We start from the raw sequence: 9299 nt of genomic DNA, 5'->3' as shown, positions 1-9299 counted from the left end.
TAAAAAAAGAAAATATAATAATAATTTATAAATTAGCAAGTGTTCATGAGGGTGGGTGGGAGAGGAAGGGGGGGGGATGAGGAGCTGATACTAAGGACTCAATTAGAAAGAAAATGTTTTGAGAATGATGATGGCAACAAATGTACAGATGTGCTTGGCACAATGTATGTATGGATTGTGGTAAGAGCTTTACAAGCCCCCAATAAAATGATTTTAAAACAGAAAAAAAGAGAAGAGTTGTACAACCTTTACCACAATCAATTTTAGAACGTCTTATTTTCTCCCATACTCATTTTTATTCATATAATTCTTTTTTCCATTTGGACAAAAATATACACGACAAAACATTCACCAATTCAACAACTTCTACATATATAATTCAGTGCCATTGATTATACTCCGTGTTTTACAACCATTATTGTTCTCCCTCTCCAAATTGTTCCAACACCATTAAAATGAACTCAATCCCCCCAAAGCAAAAACTCTTCCTCCTTCACCTATGGTAACCATAGGTCAAGTTAGATTTCTTTCTTTCTTTCTTTTTAAAGTAGTTTACTTGATATCATATTCACATATCACACACTTCCACAGTTAAACCACTTCTAAAAAGAGTTGTATGTACATCATCACAATCAGCTCTAAAGCTCCCTCCCCTCTTTCTTAAAAATTCTTGAAGATCTATTAATGTTAATATCAGAGAAAAAGATTTCTTGAACATAGTTTGACTAATTGAAGGTGGATCCTAATAACAATTTACAAGTTTTAATATTAAGCACATACCTATAGTAGGAGGTTTGGTAGTAGATGTTGTAGAAGATGCGGTAGATGATGATGTAGACAATACTCCTGGGGATACGGTAAAAGATGGGGTGGGAGATATGGTAGAAAACACATTACTTTCGTTGACATTGACAGAACTCCTTGTCCAAAAGGAAAAAAGGAGGACATAAATGAAAAATCCCATGTCCATGGTTTTGTTCAAATGTTCCTCCTACCAAGGTAACTACTGTATTTTATATGCTTCAGTGTGTTCTAAGGGTTTATGACATCACATCCTGTTGGGTCATAGCCTGACAACATAATGTCACCATGGAGAATGATAAAGTTCCTGGTACAGAGTTTACCAAATGAGTTTACCAAGTCATTTACTTCTCCTCCATATCAAATATGTTATCAAATTTAGACCAAATACTTGAAATATTAAGCACAGATGGATGTATTTAGAAATGGGCTAGCTCTAGAAACTCAAGAACTATTTATCCATATTAAATAGTAAGGAAGTACTTTGCAGCCTTTTTGGTGACTCTTATGTCATATGACAGGGGTTAAATCATCTTGGAACACAAGTATACATGATTTTTTGGAATAAAATTCATATTTTTAGTAGTTGTTCTTTTAAGCTGCTGTTAACCATCAGGCTGAATCTCAGTTCATTTATTCAACATTTATAAACCAAACAAACAAAACTCACTGTCATGCAGTCATTTCCAACTAATATAGACACTATAGGATAGGGTAGAACTGCCCCTGTGGGTTTGCAAGACTGTAACTCTTTATGGGAGTAGAAAGTCTCATCTTTCTCCCACAGAACTGTGGGTGGTTTTGAATTGCCAACCTTGTAGCTAGCAACCCAACACATAACCACTATTAAGCCATCAGGACTCCTCTCAACATTTAGAGAGTGTTCCTGTATGCCCCACACCAAGATTAAAGCTGCAAATACAAAAATAACCAAGATAAAAATTCTACTCCTCCTGGGATTTATATTAAAGTAGGAAATACAAAGAAGTACAACATAGTGTTAAATAGGCAATCTTAACCTAGTCCATTTGCCACTATCTTGAATACAGGTTTTGGGGAGAGAAAGATCATTCTAACAATGGTGGGAATGAATGGATTGAAAAGGAGCTCAGCTTGTTGGTGAAGAGACAAGGTAAGGAGAAGGGAGATTATTATTGAACTTCAGATACTGAGGCTGGAGATAAATAGATGCGTGTGAGCGATATGAAAACAGTTGAACTGGCATGATTTGCTTCCTTGTTGCCTGGATGTGGGAAAGAAAGAGCAAAGTCAAGGACAACTGGGTGATCCTTGGTTCCATCCATTTGAGAGAGACGGCTTGGGAGAAGAGGCAGCTTTGAAGAGAATGGGGGTGGTAGAAGTTGTTGTATTCAATTTGGGGCATGTCCACCTCCAGATTTCCTAGGTATATCCAAGTACAGCTGTCTAGGAACCAGCTGAAGATATGAACCTTCAGTTCAGAAGGTGGATCCAGACTGGAAGCCAACAGCATCAAGAACAGGATTTCAACACTTTTTGTGCCCTTGGAAGTTTAGTTGTTGGGCCCTTCTCAGGATACTGTTTTGAAAAGTATAAAATAAGATGCAAAGAATTACAAAGCTAACCAATTATTCTGAAATACAGTCATCAAATGTAAAAATTGTTATTAACTCATTAAAAAAGAGATTAGAGAGAGATTTCTATAAGTGGAAAGAGAGATTAAGCATAAACAATATTTTGGGCACTGAATTATACATGCAGAAGTTGTTGAGTTGGAGAGGGTTTTGCTGTGTATATTTTTGTCACAACAAAAAAAAGTAATTATATGAATTCTTGCGGATACACAGGGCATGGCTTCCCCGGATGGTGGTGTGGGCCCTACTCACCAGCGATGAGCGGGATCCGCAGCACCGTGATGACCGAGTCCCCTCGCAGGAACATCTTGGAGATGTAGCGGTCCTTGTTGATGGGGCTTGGACTTCTTCTTGCCCGTGCCGCTCTTGGGGACCTCGGTCCTCATCTCCTTCGTGTTCTCCAGCACCATGCTGCAGTGCCTGTCGAAGGCCTTCACACAGCCCAGGAGCTTCTTGTTGTTGCGACAGTTGATGAGCACCTGAGTGTTGTTCTTGACGGACTGTGAGAGCACAGACAGGGGCCCCGTGTTGAACTACTCCTTCTCTGGCTTCTGCAGCTTCTTGGGGGTCATTTCGCTCTTGGGCTTGTTGAGGAGGCTCCTGGTGCTGGCTGCGTTCTCCAAAATCTATTATTTTGTAATATTTGTAACACATGGAAATCTATTCGTGAGTTCTATTAGAAACAAAGTCATAAACATTGGTATACAATTGCTATTTGTTGTCCACATTCATAATTGGGGGAAATGCTAAATGTACTTTAGAGATTAGTGAAAATAATTAACAAGGTTTTTTATCCATTTATGTCTACAGTTCCCCGGAATTCTACTCGTGTTTCTAGATTGGAAGCCGAAAGAGAGAAGAGAGAAAGGGAGAACTCAGGACCATATCCAGAAGAACTCCACATTTAGAGTATGGCTAATGAAGGTGTGTCCAGGGAAAAAAAGGGGTGGTTGGGTCGACAGGAAAACCAAGAGAGTGTGTTATCTCGGAAGCAAAGAGAAATGAGTTTTTCAAGGCAGGGGGAGTAGTCACCAACAGCAGACTGCTGACTGTCTGTGGCAGATAAGGACTAGGGGGGAAAAGTTAAAATTGGATTTAGTAATGAACAGGTCATTAGTGATCTAGGCAAGAGAATTGTTTGAGTAAAAAAGTAGAGACAGAGACCAGCTTTCAATGGGTTGAAAAGGAGTCGAAAACTGTGGATGTGAAATCGGCTAATACAGACAATTAGTGCAGGTTTGATTTCAAAGAGGGGAAGAGAGAGTCATCGCTAGGTGGGTATATGGGGCCAAGAGAGGACAATTTGTAAGTGGAGAACCACCAGTTGCCAGCAAGTCAACCCTGACCCATGATGATCCCATGAGACTCAGAGTGCAACTGTGCTCCAAAGGGATTTCAATGGTTGATTTGTTGGAAATTGTTCACCAGGTCTGTCTTTTGGGATACTTCTAGGTCAATGGTTCTCAACCTTCCTAACGATGTGACCCTTTAATACAGTTCATCGTGTTGTGGTGATCCCCAACCATACAATTATTTTCGTTGTACTTCATAACTGTCATTTTGCTACTGTTAGGAATTAGGCGACCCCAGTGAAGGGTCTCTTTATCCCCAAGGGGGTCGTGAACCACAGGTTGAGAACCACTGCCCTAGGTAGACATAAACCTCCAACCTGTTGGTAAACAGCCAACCCATTATCCATTTGCACCACCCAGGCACTTCCTAAGACCAGCTCAACATAATGTTGATAGGAAAGAGCTAGTTGGGGGAAGATTTTGAAGGCATAGGAAAGCGTAATAGAGGCAAGGTCCCTAGAGAGCAGGAAAAAAATATCAGAATACCAGCGGCTTTACAGTCCCCTTTTCCTTGGAAAAGAATGCAGATAAAAAGATGCAAGTTCATTCAAAATGGAGCTAGCAGTGAGGGCAATAGCAGGCAGAGTTGGAAGAATTTCTGGTATTTTCTATATTTTCCTGTTACTGTGGAGGTGACTATGAGTCAGAATTGATTCAATGTCTGTGAGTTTGTTTTTTAATTTATCCTCCTGGCTAATTAATTTGCTGTTAAAGTGTGTGTGTGTGTGTGTGTGTGTGTGTGATAGAATGGAAAGATTGAACAAACTCAAGAAAATGAATAGCTATCTGATGTGGTATGGTTGGGAATTTTGTCTTTTTCCCTGGCTAATGAGGAAAATACATTTTCCCTTAATAATAAACATATTTCTATGGGTTCATTAAGTTAAAAAATAATTGCCATAATGACTACTACTTGGAAAGTGGAATGCTAATGTGGGCTGCTTTTGAGTTGCTAAAAGAATTTTTCCCTGGCACACATATTCTGTTGACATACAACAAATGCACCAACCCATCATGTTTAGGGAGCTGACTGTATCAGAGCTCCTGTTCTCTATCTGCCCTACTTTCAGCACCACATGGAAACAAGGGCAGCCTATATGTACAACATTTCCCTTGGAGAGAGAGGTATGTGTGCTTAGAAGGTTCTTTGCAGATGGGAAAAACACAATCCACCCCTTCAAAAGGGCTGGGTCTTTCAGGGTTCTGCTGCACCACCATGACTTAGCAGGACTTTATTTACAAACAAAAAATGTTTGCAGGCCTCCCAGGCGCCACTGAGGTTTCAGCGATTAAGACAATTGGGTGGAGAGGACACTTTCAACAAAACCGAGCTGTGATGAATGTTATAAATGTGCTGCTGAAGGCGAGGCTAGCAGAGTTGACCTCATCATGAGATTTGGAGAATGATTCCCTGAGCAAATAATACTTGGACTAAGGTCTGAAAGATGTTGTTGTCAGGTACCATCAAGTCAGTTCCAACCCACAGAGACCCTCTACATGACAGAACCAAACACGGCCCAGGCTTGTGCCATCCTCACCATGGTGGCAGCCACTGTGTCAATCATCTCATTGAGGCCCTTCCTCTTTTTTGCTGCCTCGCAACGTTATGAAACATGATGTCCTTCTCCAGGGACTGGTCTCTCCTGACAACATGTCCAAAGTACATGCGATGAAGCCTTTCTGTCCTTGCCTATAAGGAGCCCTCTGGCTATCCTTCTTCCAAGACAGATTTGTTTGTCCTTGTAGCAGTCCATGGTACTTTCAATATTCTTCGCCAGCACCACAGTTCAAATGCATCAATTCTGTACCGGTCTTCCTTATTCAGTGTCCAACTTTCACATGCATATGAGGCTAATGGAAAATACCATGGCCTGGGTCAGATGCATCTTTGTCCTCAAAGTAACATCCTTGCTTTTCAATACTCTAATGAGGTCTATTTACTGTGATATTTATTTACTGTAACTTGTCTTTTGATCTCTTGACTGATGCTTCCATGAACATTGATTGTGGAGTCAAGCAAGACCAAATCCTTGACAATTTCAACCTTTTCTCCATTTCTCGTGATGTTGTCTATTGGTCTAGTTGTGAAGATTTTGGTCTTCTTTACAATTAGTTGTAGTCCCTACTGAAAGCGGACATCCTTTATCTTCATCAGCAAGTGCTTCCAAGTCGTCACTTTCAACAAGCTGCACTAAAAAAAATTCTGAAAGATGAGTAGAAGTCAATGATGAGCAAAAGAAAGACGAGTGTTCTAGGCAGAGGAAGCACATGTGCAAAGTCCCTGTGGTGGGAGGATGCCCCTCCCACAATACTCTACTTCTGTGACTGGGTTCTAGCATTCGTTGCAATGGCCATTGAGATGATGCTCACACTTATGAGGTTTATTACAATGCAGGTGAGAAAGGCTCAGGGTACAGTTCATCACCCAGAACTGTTTCTTCTCTCCCGTGCCACGGCAGGTCTCTCTCTGGCCCTCATCTTCTTGGCCTGTTCAGGCAATGTTACAAGGCTCATTTAGGGATGCCAATAAATGTCCAAAGGGCATACTACTCCACCATAAGCCTCAATCCTAAAGCATTCGGCTCAAGCTCAATGGGTCAGCTAACTCAGCTCCCACAATTAGGTATCCAGAGGCACTCCAGCTCCACAAGCCAGGTTCCTGGCCCAAAGCACTCAGTTTTACCCTCACTGTGAGCTGAGAAGTCCACTGCTCCATCTCATGCTCTGACTCCTGGTTCTGCTGTTACTCTTCAGATGTCAAAGTTATCTCTTGGATCAAAGAGTTTCAGTGGGCAAGGATCTCAGGAACTGAAGAACACAGTTCACAACTGGCTCTTCTCTACACCTACTCTGTTAAGAATCAGTCACAGCTGGAAGAGATACACAGTCATTAAACCCAAATGAATCAGTTGATATTCAGCCATTTGAAGTGGGAGCATATGAACAAGAATCAATGGATGGCACTGAAGAAAGACGTTCAAGCAGTATTGAAGGCATTAGAGTAAAACAAGGCTCCAGGATTTGATAGCATATCAATGGAAATGTTTCTATAAGCGGATGAAGAATTCGAATCACTCATTCATCTATGCTTAGAAATTTGGAAGACCGCTAGCTGGCCTCGTCAGGCTGCATCAGTTCTGCAGCCATTCACGTGCCTTGTGACCACATGAAAATGAAGCTTCCTCAGCCAGGGGGATGACAAATCTCTGAACCTTTGCCCAAGCACATTGACATTTGCAATGCAATACCCTTTCTGGACTTGAGTTCAGGGACTGTCTACTCATTGTAACATGCCCAAAGGACGTAACGTGGCACATGTACTTTGGACCGACATGTTGTCAGGAAAGACTAGTCCCTGGAGAACAACATCTTGCATGGTAAAGTAATGGGGCAGCAAAAAGGAGGAAGGCCCTCAATGAGGTGGATTGACACAAGGGCTGCATCTACGGCCTCAAACATAAGAATAATTGTGACTGGCACAGGACTGAGCAGTGCAGGGGCTTGCTATGAGTCAGAACTGACTCGACGGCACCCAAACAAAACACCTAGCTCAAGGGTCACCTCCTCCAGAAGCCCTGCTTAGAACTGATGCTCTTTTCCCGTGTTCCTATAGAACTGTCTCCCATTTCATTCCACACTGCCTCCTGATTTACTTACATGTCTGTCGCCTCATTCCCAACTGTTGTTGAGTCGATTTCAACACGAATTGACCCTATGGGGCAGAACAGAGCTACCGCAGAGGGTCTTCAAGGCTGTAAATCTTCATGGAAGTCAACTGTCTTATCTTTCTTTTGCAGAGTGGCTGGTGCGTTTGAACCACGGATCTCCTGGGTTAATAGACAAGTATTCTAACGGCTGCACCATCCAGGCAGCCAATAGCTGTATCATGAAGCTGTTTGTGTCCTGAGGACTCGGACTCAATTTTTACAGTGAAATGGAGCTTCGGTTGAAGAACGGCTAAGAGCTCAGCTGCTAACCTAAAAACCACTGGTTTGTACCCCCAGCTGCTCCTTGGGACAAAGGCAAGGCAGTCTGCTCCTATAAAAACATACAGGCCTGAAAGTTCCATAAGGCCGTTGTCCCCTGTCCTAGAGAGTCCATCAGAGTCAGAGCCCACTCCAGGGCACCCTAAACAACAAAAAAATGAGCAAAAATGAAAATGTACATATTGCAGCAAATTTTGAAAACATGTGTTTGGACCCACTGGGATGGAGCAAAATTAAACAACCCACTTTTATCCCGAAGAGCTAAATGATCCTGAGCCTCTACCATTTTATAACTCTAATAAGAAAACATAATTTTATTAATTTGGGAATAAATGAATCTTGACTTGAATGACAATTATTAAATGAATGAATTTACTAGTGAACTCTTAAAAGTCAGCTTTTTTTCAATTAGGGTCGTAAAAGCTCATAAGCAACCCTTTACAGTGCAGTTATTTGTCTTTCCCTGTTCAGAGGAAAGAGCAAAGAAAATTAAAGAGGCACTAAGTTAATTAGTCCAATGGACTAACAGACCACAAGACTATCAGCGTCCGTGTTCATGAGACCTAAAACCAAATGGTGCCCTGCTACCACTACCAAATGGTTTGAAAGGGTTCACGGTAGAAGGTCTTGGGTAGAGAGCAGGCGAATGTGGAACCAAATTCAAAATCATACAAAAAGACAGGCTTACTGTTTGAATAGAGACTGGTGGGAATCCCAACACCACACTCATTAGTTGCCCTTGGGGTCTGGAAATTGATTCACCCCCTTGGGTTCAATTTTCAGGCAAATAATAGGCCTTTCAGGGAAATAATAATACTAGGGAGGTACATACATGTATGTACCTTAGAATCATCAACCATTTGAGACTATACCAAAATCCAAACTTACAGCCATTGAGTCGATTCTGACTCACAGCAAATCTATCCAAACCAAAAAATGCTCAACTCACTGCCATTAAGTCGATTCTGACTTGGAGTGACCCTGTAAGGCAGGATAGAACTGCCCCTGTGAGTTTCTAAGACTGCAACTCTTTACAGGGGTAGAAAACCTCATCTTTCTTGTGTGCGGCAGCTTGAGGTTTCAAACTTCTGGCCATGCGGGTAGCAGCCTGATGCACTAACAAAATGGGTATGAATTGAGTGGGAAAGAATGCACTCTGTAAACTTTCCCCAATTCACAACTAAACCTTTTTTAAAAAGCAGTTACTTTTTTCCTCGTGATAATAAACAAAAATCTTAAAGATAACACTTGAGAAATAAATTCCAAATTCATTCGAACTTTAACTTCCCAATTACAAGACAGGGGCACTTTACTATTTTAACCCCTCCCTTACATAGTTATATGCTTTTATTTTGATTGTAGCTTCTTGTGAGTGACATATAAGAAATCGTTCACACATTGGGCCTCGACTCATGTACTCCCTCAACACAAGAACACGTTCTAATAACCCGGTGTATTACTCTAGGTACTTTAGAGAAACAAATCCACAGCAACTCATGTATAAGAGAGTTTTATGTAAAGAAAGTGTGCATCACGAAAACATCCTA

At 41.4% G+C, this 9299-nt stretch overlaps 1 pseudogene; it reads right to left on the bottom strand.

The window, feature by feature from the left end:
* Positions 1–2658: 2658 nt before the first annotated feature.
* Positions 2659–3010, bottom strand: LOC101650069 (annotated as a pseudogene).
* Between the last annotated feature and the right edge of the window lie 6289 nt (positions 3011–9299).

This window comes from Echinops telfairi, unplaced genomic scaffold (genome assembly GCF_000313985.2).
Source record: "Echinops telfairi isolate 266 unplaced genomic scaffold, ASM31398v2 ScPeMD7_20;HRSCAF=75, whole genome shotgun sequence".
In the NCBI taxonomy this organism is placed as follows: Eukaryota; Metazoa; Chordata; class Mammalia; order Afrosoricida; family Tenrecidae; genus Echinops; species Echinops telfairi.
This window is presented reverse-complemented; position numbering and strand designations above follow the sequence as displayed.